Here is an 8,336-nt window from a genome sequence, read left to right on the forward strand (position 1 = left end):
AAGTCTATTTCTCTCACTGGGTCAATAGAGAGTCTATTTCTCTCACTGAATCAAGAGAGTCTATTTCTCTCACTGAATCAAGAGAGTCTATTTCTCTCACTGAATCAATGGAGAGTCTATTTCTCTTCCAGCGTCAATGGAGAGTCTGTTTCTCTCATTAAATCAATGGTAAGTCTATTTCTCTCACTGGGTCAATTGAGAGTATTTCTCTCACTAAGTCAATAGAGAGACTATTTCTCTCACTGGGTCAATGGAGAGTCTATTTCTCTCACTGGATCAATGGAGAGTCTATTTCTCTCACTAACTCAATGGAAAGTCTATTTCTCTGACTGAATCAATAGGCAGTCTATTTCTCTCACTGGGTCAGGGGAGAGTCTATTTCTCTTACTGGGTCAATGGAGTGTCTATTTCTCTCACTAAGTCAATAGAGAGTCTATTTCTCTCACTGAACCAATAGAGAGTCTATTAATGTATGTGAGTGAGTGAGTGAGTGAGATTTAGTGGAAATAATTTTTTTTTGCATAGCTTATCAGATCTTTGTTTGACCGTTGGGTCGACTTCTTTCCCAAGTTAGACAACTCAACTTTCAAAACTGCTACTTGTTTCCCTTTGAATTGATATCATGTGACGCGTGTTTGTGTGTTATTTCATATATGTATATCATAAATTTTAACTTATTCATGGCAATGTCGGGCCATGTTTCATTAAGTAGTAGTCATTTTTTATGATACCTTTCCCATCATTGTTTTATTTCCGAACAGACAGACACAAACATACATACACACTCTCTCTCTCTCCCATACACACTCACGCTCACAAACACACGCGCACACACACTAGAAGTGCAAAGAGAGCTTGAAAACTAAAAAAAAAACAGATTAAAAAAAAAACAAATTAGAACTGGTTGGAGTGACGAATGTTGTGCTGGTCAGAGAGACGGCAGGAACAAGGAGACAGTCTGTACGCGATCTTGTATCCTGAGACAACTGACAGAGCTGGTGGGCCCAGGAATAGAACATGGCCAGTCACGTGGTCGGCCTTAGATCTTGAGTCTTGTTATCGTCATCCTCTTGTCGTCTGGAGCTTCATCATTCTTTCCCAGAAATTGATGTGGTCGCTGGATTCATTGGATGTAGGCCTACAAGCATAAAGAAGTCCAGGTCTTGTTCAAGTCATGCCCAATATGTGCAAAGATTTTCGTAAAGTTAAATCTTATGAAATTCATTTTCTGATTAAACAAAGAGGCGTGGTGGCTACCGAATCGAGAGGTCTTGGATTCGAATCTCAGTGAAGATTTTGAATTTCGGGATTTTTAGGGCACCTATGAATCCAACTATAATGGTTATCTGACTTTAGTTGGGGAAAAGTAAATGCGGTTGGTCCTTGTGCTGGACACATGACATCCCTGTTAACAGTGAGTTACAGACACAGAAACAGTCTGAGCAAGATCATTGTGCTAACATTGCGCTGTAGAAGCCTGCTCGTGGTACTCTCAATGATTGTTGGCACTTTTAGTAGCTGATAAATTTTATCTGAGCGCCAGCTCACTTTAATGTGAACATCTCACTTCCCAGTTTTTTTTTTTTTTTTTTTTTTGTAAAGCTATGCAAAATGCTAGATTGTAGAAAGTTGGTCAAGAATTTTGTGGACCGGGGTGTAAATTTCGAATCTGAATCATTTGTAAAACTTTAGTAAAACTTTAGTAAAACATTAGTAAAACATTAGTAAAACATTAGTAAAACTTAAGTAAAACATTAGTAAAACTTTAGTAAAACTTTAGTAAAACTTAAGCGTCCCGTTACCCTTTTGTTCCATATATATATTTTACTTTTGTTAGACTCTATTTGTTGTAGGGATGCAAATTTTTTATAGTCGGGGGGCGCGGTGGCTGAGTGGTTAAGCGCTTGGCCTCCGAACCTAAGGTACTGGGTTCGTATCTCGGTTAAGACTGGGATTTTTCATTTCGGGATTTTTAGGGCGTCCCTGAGTTCACCCAACTCTAATGGGTACCTGACTTAAGTTGGGGAAAATAAAGGCGGTTGGTAGTTGTGTTGGCGACATGACACCCTGCTCGTTAACCGTTGGCTAAAGAAACACATGACCTTAACATCACCTGCCCTATAGACTGTGTGGTCTGAAAGGGGAACTTGACTTTACATAGTCATTAACCACTTGTTAACAGAGCTACTCGATTATCTTTTCTATGTAAACAAAAATTGTTTGAGGTCGTAAGTAAGTTTTTCCTTATATATTATGTGCATTTTGCAGATCTATTTTTTACATTGAAAGCACACCATTAAGCCTTAAATCTCAAAGTAACTGAATTAAAACATTCTGTACAAAACTCAGATAAGTTGGGATGAAACCCAAAACAGGATAGAATTCCAGAACAGTTTAGCTCACTTTTCGCTATACAAACCAAAATTAATTAAGTTGTACTAAATAATTAACTAATTGTTTGTTGTTGTTTTTTGTTGTTGTTGTTGTTGTTTTTTTGTATTGATTCGTGTATATGTTATTGACTATGAATAATTATGTAAAATTCAGAGAATGGGAAGTGGGAGAAAAACTTCAAACTTTTTTACCAGACAGACAGACAGAGTTGATATAAGCTTTGTTAAAACGATTTTTATATTATGTATTCAAACTATAGATTTACCAATCAAGGGCACATTTTTCTGTTAAAACAAATTGAAAAAAAAAAAAGGGGGGGGGGAGGGTTGTCAGTGAATCCACTTTTCTACACAACTCTCTTGCTTCTGTGAGCACAAAATACTAGTTTGAAAGATTGCTTCCTGGCCTCCAAACAACTTGATCTATTTGATCAGAACTAGATTGAAATCTTTTTCCTTTCAAACATTTCACCAGATTTCTGACAGAAGAATGCTACCTCTTGAATTGGCCAAAAAAATGCTAACAAGAAATTTAAAGGATAAAAAATGGAAATGTCTAGAAAGAAATTTCTTTTCAAATTAAATCAAACGAATAAAGACTTTTGAAGATACCTTTTCAAATTAACAAAGATTTAAAACGCCAATTTGGCAAGCAGACTTTAAAAAAATCAAGATGGTTTACAGGCATGCTTTTTTTTGTTTTGTTTTTAAATCACTGCTTTAAAAGTTGGCAGACAATTTTCTGAACCTTTTCTATCTACATTTAAACTGGTCTACAATCTGTGTTTAGTTGTCACAGTACGTTTAATCTACAACGAACCGTTTGAACTTAAAGCGTTAAAGTTGTAAGAATTGCAACGAGTTCTTCCAATATGCCAAGTTGCATTGCAGTTGTTTTTTTTTTAAAGGCTGCTAATCCAAAGGTCACAAGTTTGAGTCCTGCTAGATTCAAAGTAATTGTGATTTGAGGTCCATAACAAGCAACAGATAAAAAAAAATTACAACTATATGCCTATCTCTCAATAATGAAGAAATTATGTTCCTTATTCTATACCAATAATTAATTGACAAATTGGTTAATTTTTTAATGCATTCAAGTTTTGGAAAAAAACGTTTTTTCTCGTTATTTCTCCCACATCCAATTTCGGATCAAGCTGAAATTTGGCACAATTATTTCTTTACCTGGCAACACCAGAATAAATTTTAAAAAATAACCAATTAGTTAATTAATTATTGGTAATTAACTTTGGCACAATTATTTCTTTACCTGACAAGACAAGAATCAATAAAAACAATTAACCAATTAGTTAATTAATTATTGGTAATTAACTTTGGCACAATTATTTCTTTACCTGGCAACACAAGAATCAATAAAAAAACAGCAACAATTAACCAATTAGTTAATTAATTATTGGTAATTAACTTTGGCACAATTATTTCTTTACCTGACAACACAAGAATCAATAAAAAACAATCAACCTATTAGTTAATTAATTATTGATAATTTAATACTTTGTTTGGTATCTTAAACAAAGAAAAGAAATCGTACTTGACCAATGTGGTGGTGAATTAGTCACTATGAGGACTCAAGCCTTGAGTAAACATTAAGAATGTGAGAATTAAAAAAAAAAGTTTTTAATAGATGAACACCAGAAATTGTTCATAGATATAATGTAATTAATATTTATATTATCTTGAATAGCAGGACCATTTTTCTTAAATTGTCACTGACATATGTATAAGCAAGTCGAGATTGAGATTGGTTGAATTGGGGAGGGGGGGGGGGAATAGCGCCTTTTTTTTTGTTAGGAAAAAAATAGTTGTTCAGTCTATAACTTTTGTCTTTACAAAAAAAACAAAAAAAAAACAAGCAAAATACAAACAATACAACAAAAAAAAAACGCAACAAAACAAAGCTTATATTAAGCGTAATTGTATCAATCAGTTTGGATCAGTCATGTACTTAACCTTGTAATATTCTTTCCCTTGTTCGAGAGACCAAAGAAAATAATTAATCAACAATAGCTAATTTAAAAAAAAATTGATTCTTGTGTAGTCAGGTCAAAGAAATAATTTAGCAAAAATTTCTGCTTGATCCGAGATTAGGTGTGGGAGAAATAACGTGTACAAACTTTGTATCAGACAGACAGAGTGAGTTGATATAAGCTTTGTAAAAATTATATAAATATGTTACTAGCAAATATTGATGCAGTGATATACATTTGTTTTGTCTTAATATTTTCAGGAGTTGTGGAGTATTTGCGTGTCTCAGCTATATGGCAGACTATATCTATTATAGGATGGGAGTTAATCTAGATGTAAACAATTCTTTCCCTTTTTTGGGTGTGGGGAGAAGGGGAGAGAATCAGTAATCATGTCTGTGATAAGGGAAAAAACTCATTTGTAAACGTTTACAACCTCCACAGCTCCACAAAGCTTTCAACTTCATTTCTTAAAGTCAAGAGTGACGTTTGCGTCATAAAAAGTGTAGCAGTTAGATCACTTGTACCTTCCTGCTTAACAGGAAATGACGTCTTTTTTTGGACAGTAGGCTATCTAACCAAAATCTTCATTTGAAAGAGTCTTTAAAAGAAAAAAAAAATAACGAGTGACTCATTTTGTCTACAATTGTAGAGTAACTTCAGCTTTGATGTCAATGTTGTATTATAACTCGATGTCATATTTTGGTCTCAGCAGAAGAACTAGCTACATTTAGCAAGTTCTAACGCCTTAATGGACAGTATCTACTTCTACCTTTTTTTTGATTTCTTCAACATAATTTAATTCATTTTTCGATTAGTAATGTCGTATAAGTTTCTTAGAAAAGAAAAACAGACTGATTGTCGTAAAGATACCAGGAGAAAATAAAATTTAAAATCCGTCTTAGCCATCTTTGTTTAGCCACATTTAGTGTTTTTCAATTTCGGCAGATGACTATTCACTGCACTTTATTAATGGAGCCCCGCCACTGATAGAAATGTGTAACCTCTCTTGGAATTAGGTGACTGTAGTTTGCTTTAGATTTTATATCGAAAAGGGAAGTTTTATCGTCAAAATCATTTTTTTGTGAGGGTTTTAAACTTAAAAATCTGTGGAGTTTTTTTAAAAATTCAAAACCCCTTAACTACGCTCATTTCATTTGGTGACTGTAGTTTGCTTTAGAATAAAATTGAAAAGAGAGGTTTTCAACATCAAAACTTTCTGTGTGGCTGTATTTAAACTCAAAACCACCAGGAGGAGTTATAAACTTAAAAAAAAATCTCTCTGGAGGAGGCGGGGGTTTAAACTCAAAACCCCTTTGGCTGCTGTCATAGCATTTTGAGTGTGTCATTTGCTTTTTTTTTTTTATATTAAAGAGGTGGTTTTTAGCTCTAAACCCCGCTGGAGGGGAGTTTTAAACACAAAACCCTTCTTGGTTAAGCCCATAGAATCTGGTGACAGATGTATGGATAGTCTTATATTTTCTTGCGCTGGGGCAAGTGATGGTTTAGTATTAAAATATCACCTAAAATAAACAGAATCAAAGCAAAAAATTTGTGACTAAATTCCGATTTGATTTCGGGGGAAAAGGGGGGGGGGGTCATATACTCATTTATATTGTCAAAAATTAATTATTATTTTGAATTCTACTTAAGACGGTGCGCAAAATGTACCTGACATAGACCTGTATATATAGGTCTGTGGTTCCTGGCCGTCTCTTCATTTCTGTAGCTCTTTCATTTAACGAATACTTGTGTTCAAACTAAAAAAGACGCAAGCCAAATTGTAACGACATTCCAGATCACGGACCACACGACCAGGGAACCATTTTGTGCGTTGTTGAAATTCAGTTTTCAAAATCGCTTTTAGTTTCTACAATCTAAGCTTCAGAAATACAAGGGCAGACATACGGGGGTAAGATCAATAGCAGCTTTTCCATACGAGGGCCGATAAAAAAAAAAAAGAAAATAATTGATACTCCCCTAAGCCATGATTTAGTTAAAACAATACATACATGATTTTGGCTTCAAGATAATATCCTATAGTGCAGGTCTTGAAAGTCTAACAAAGTGCCACATTGAACGATCCCAAAGCTATGAACATAGATCTCTACAAGTATCTTGTTGCAATGTCTAGAGATGTGCGCATTGACATTTTAACCGCGTTGACCTTTTCCAATACCTGGTCAACTTCTCCAATCAACACGTAGATCTTGTGCTTATTCTTTCATTAATTGATCTGTAATCTAATCATGCATGACAGGACATGGGGAAGTAGCAGCCCACCCCTTCTGAGGTGTAGTATCAAATTACAGCAGCAAAAAGACGAGGTTGATGAGGTCATGGGAAGACGGGACTTTTGTTCTTGTATCACGGAGATAGCTGAGCCGTGGGAGAAGGAAATATTAGATAGATATGTGTGTGTGTGTGTCTGGAGTTGTGAAGTATACTGCTGACTTACCATAGTTCGTATATACTGTTTAGTAGAGTGCAGTCAGCCATGAAAAGGGGTGGGGGTGGGGAATAAGTTCATCGGAAGTAAATTATGAGCCGCTTGCAGTGTCACGGTAATGTTATCTTGATAGGTGAAGTGAGACAACTCTCTTTATTAGTGAGACATTGAGACAACTCTTTTTATTAGCGAAACATGCACTATAGGCCCATATATATATATAGATAGATATTTTACATATCCAGTGATTCATGCACATAATCGTCCTAAAATCGGTGTACATTAAGCTGCATGCGAGATATGTAAAAGAAATTAAAAAGGCGTTCATGAGAGAATGTCACAATGAGTGATGTTTGTTCTTCGCTTGAATGCAGATTTGAACATGAAGATACTGAAACTCACGTAATAAAAGGAAAAAAAAAACAACAAAACAAAACATCAACTTTATTTAGCTTAAACAGAATGTGAATTCTCGACAGGGAAAGCAGTTTCTTCACTAAGCCTACAATGATTCGGTGTAATAAAAACGGATTTTAGTGAAAGAATGAACTGTATTTGAACTGCAACCACGTACACGATGCGACTAACTCCAAAAGTTTTCTGTGTACCATAACAACGTCGACGTCTCCGGAAAGTACCATACCAAAGTTTCCGTTTCCGGAAATGAACGAATTAGATCAAAGTCTTTTAAGGATTAATGCCAACACCAGGCCCCGTAAAACCCCACGGCACAGAGAAGGATTTCGTGCAGCGGTCAGAAACTGTTACAGTCTGCCCCCCACTTCTATCTGAATGCTTCTATTTAGTTGACAGTACTTGATACCGGTCTGGGTTTAGGTACAGTGGACCTTAACATCATCTGCACCATAGATCGTATGGTCTGAAAGGGAAACGTTCTGTCTAGCAGGACAATCAGATGGTTTTAAAACACTGTCAATACCGTCTTACGTTTTTTGAGATGAGATCACGTGTCATATAAGATCACGTGAGAAATAAGATCAGGTGTATAGAAACCTCTTGCACTTGATAGAAATACCAATACTTCAGTTTAAAAACCAAATAGCTCGCTGCCAGAAAATTACGAGGAGACTTTCATGATAGTGTCACGGCATTAGTTGGCCTACAATCTGTGACAGAAGATTGAACTATCAGACAGGGCTGGGGAAGGGGGGGGGGGTTGTGTGTGTGTGTGTGGACAGTCAACTTTCGGCGCCGATACCTTACTGGACTTCATAAAGATAAGACAATGGGTTCTTTAGCTTTGGCTGGCTATCCATCTTAGAGAAGGAAAACTCTGAATCCAAAGCTTGAGGCTTCGGGAGTCAACTCTTGAAAAATCATACGCTGGTGACCCATGGCAACTTACAGCACAGTCCTGACGGAACTTGAGGCCCTTATTATCCCAAATGGTATCGGGTATTTACCATTTCTTTGGACACCTCGGCTGCATGATTTGAAACTACTGTATGGGCGACATCTTTCCGACCATAAATTATGCCCAGGATTTCTTCT

Source organism: Biomphalaria glabrata, chromosome 3 (genome assembly GCF_947242115.1).
Source record: "Biomphalaria glabrata chromosome 3, xgBioGlab47.1, whole genome shotgun sequence".
Taxonomy (NCBI): Eukaryota; Metazoa; Mollusca; class Gastropoda; family Planorbidae; genus Biomphalaria; species Biomphalaria glabrata.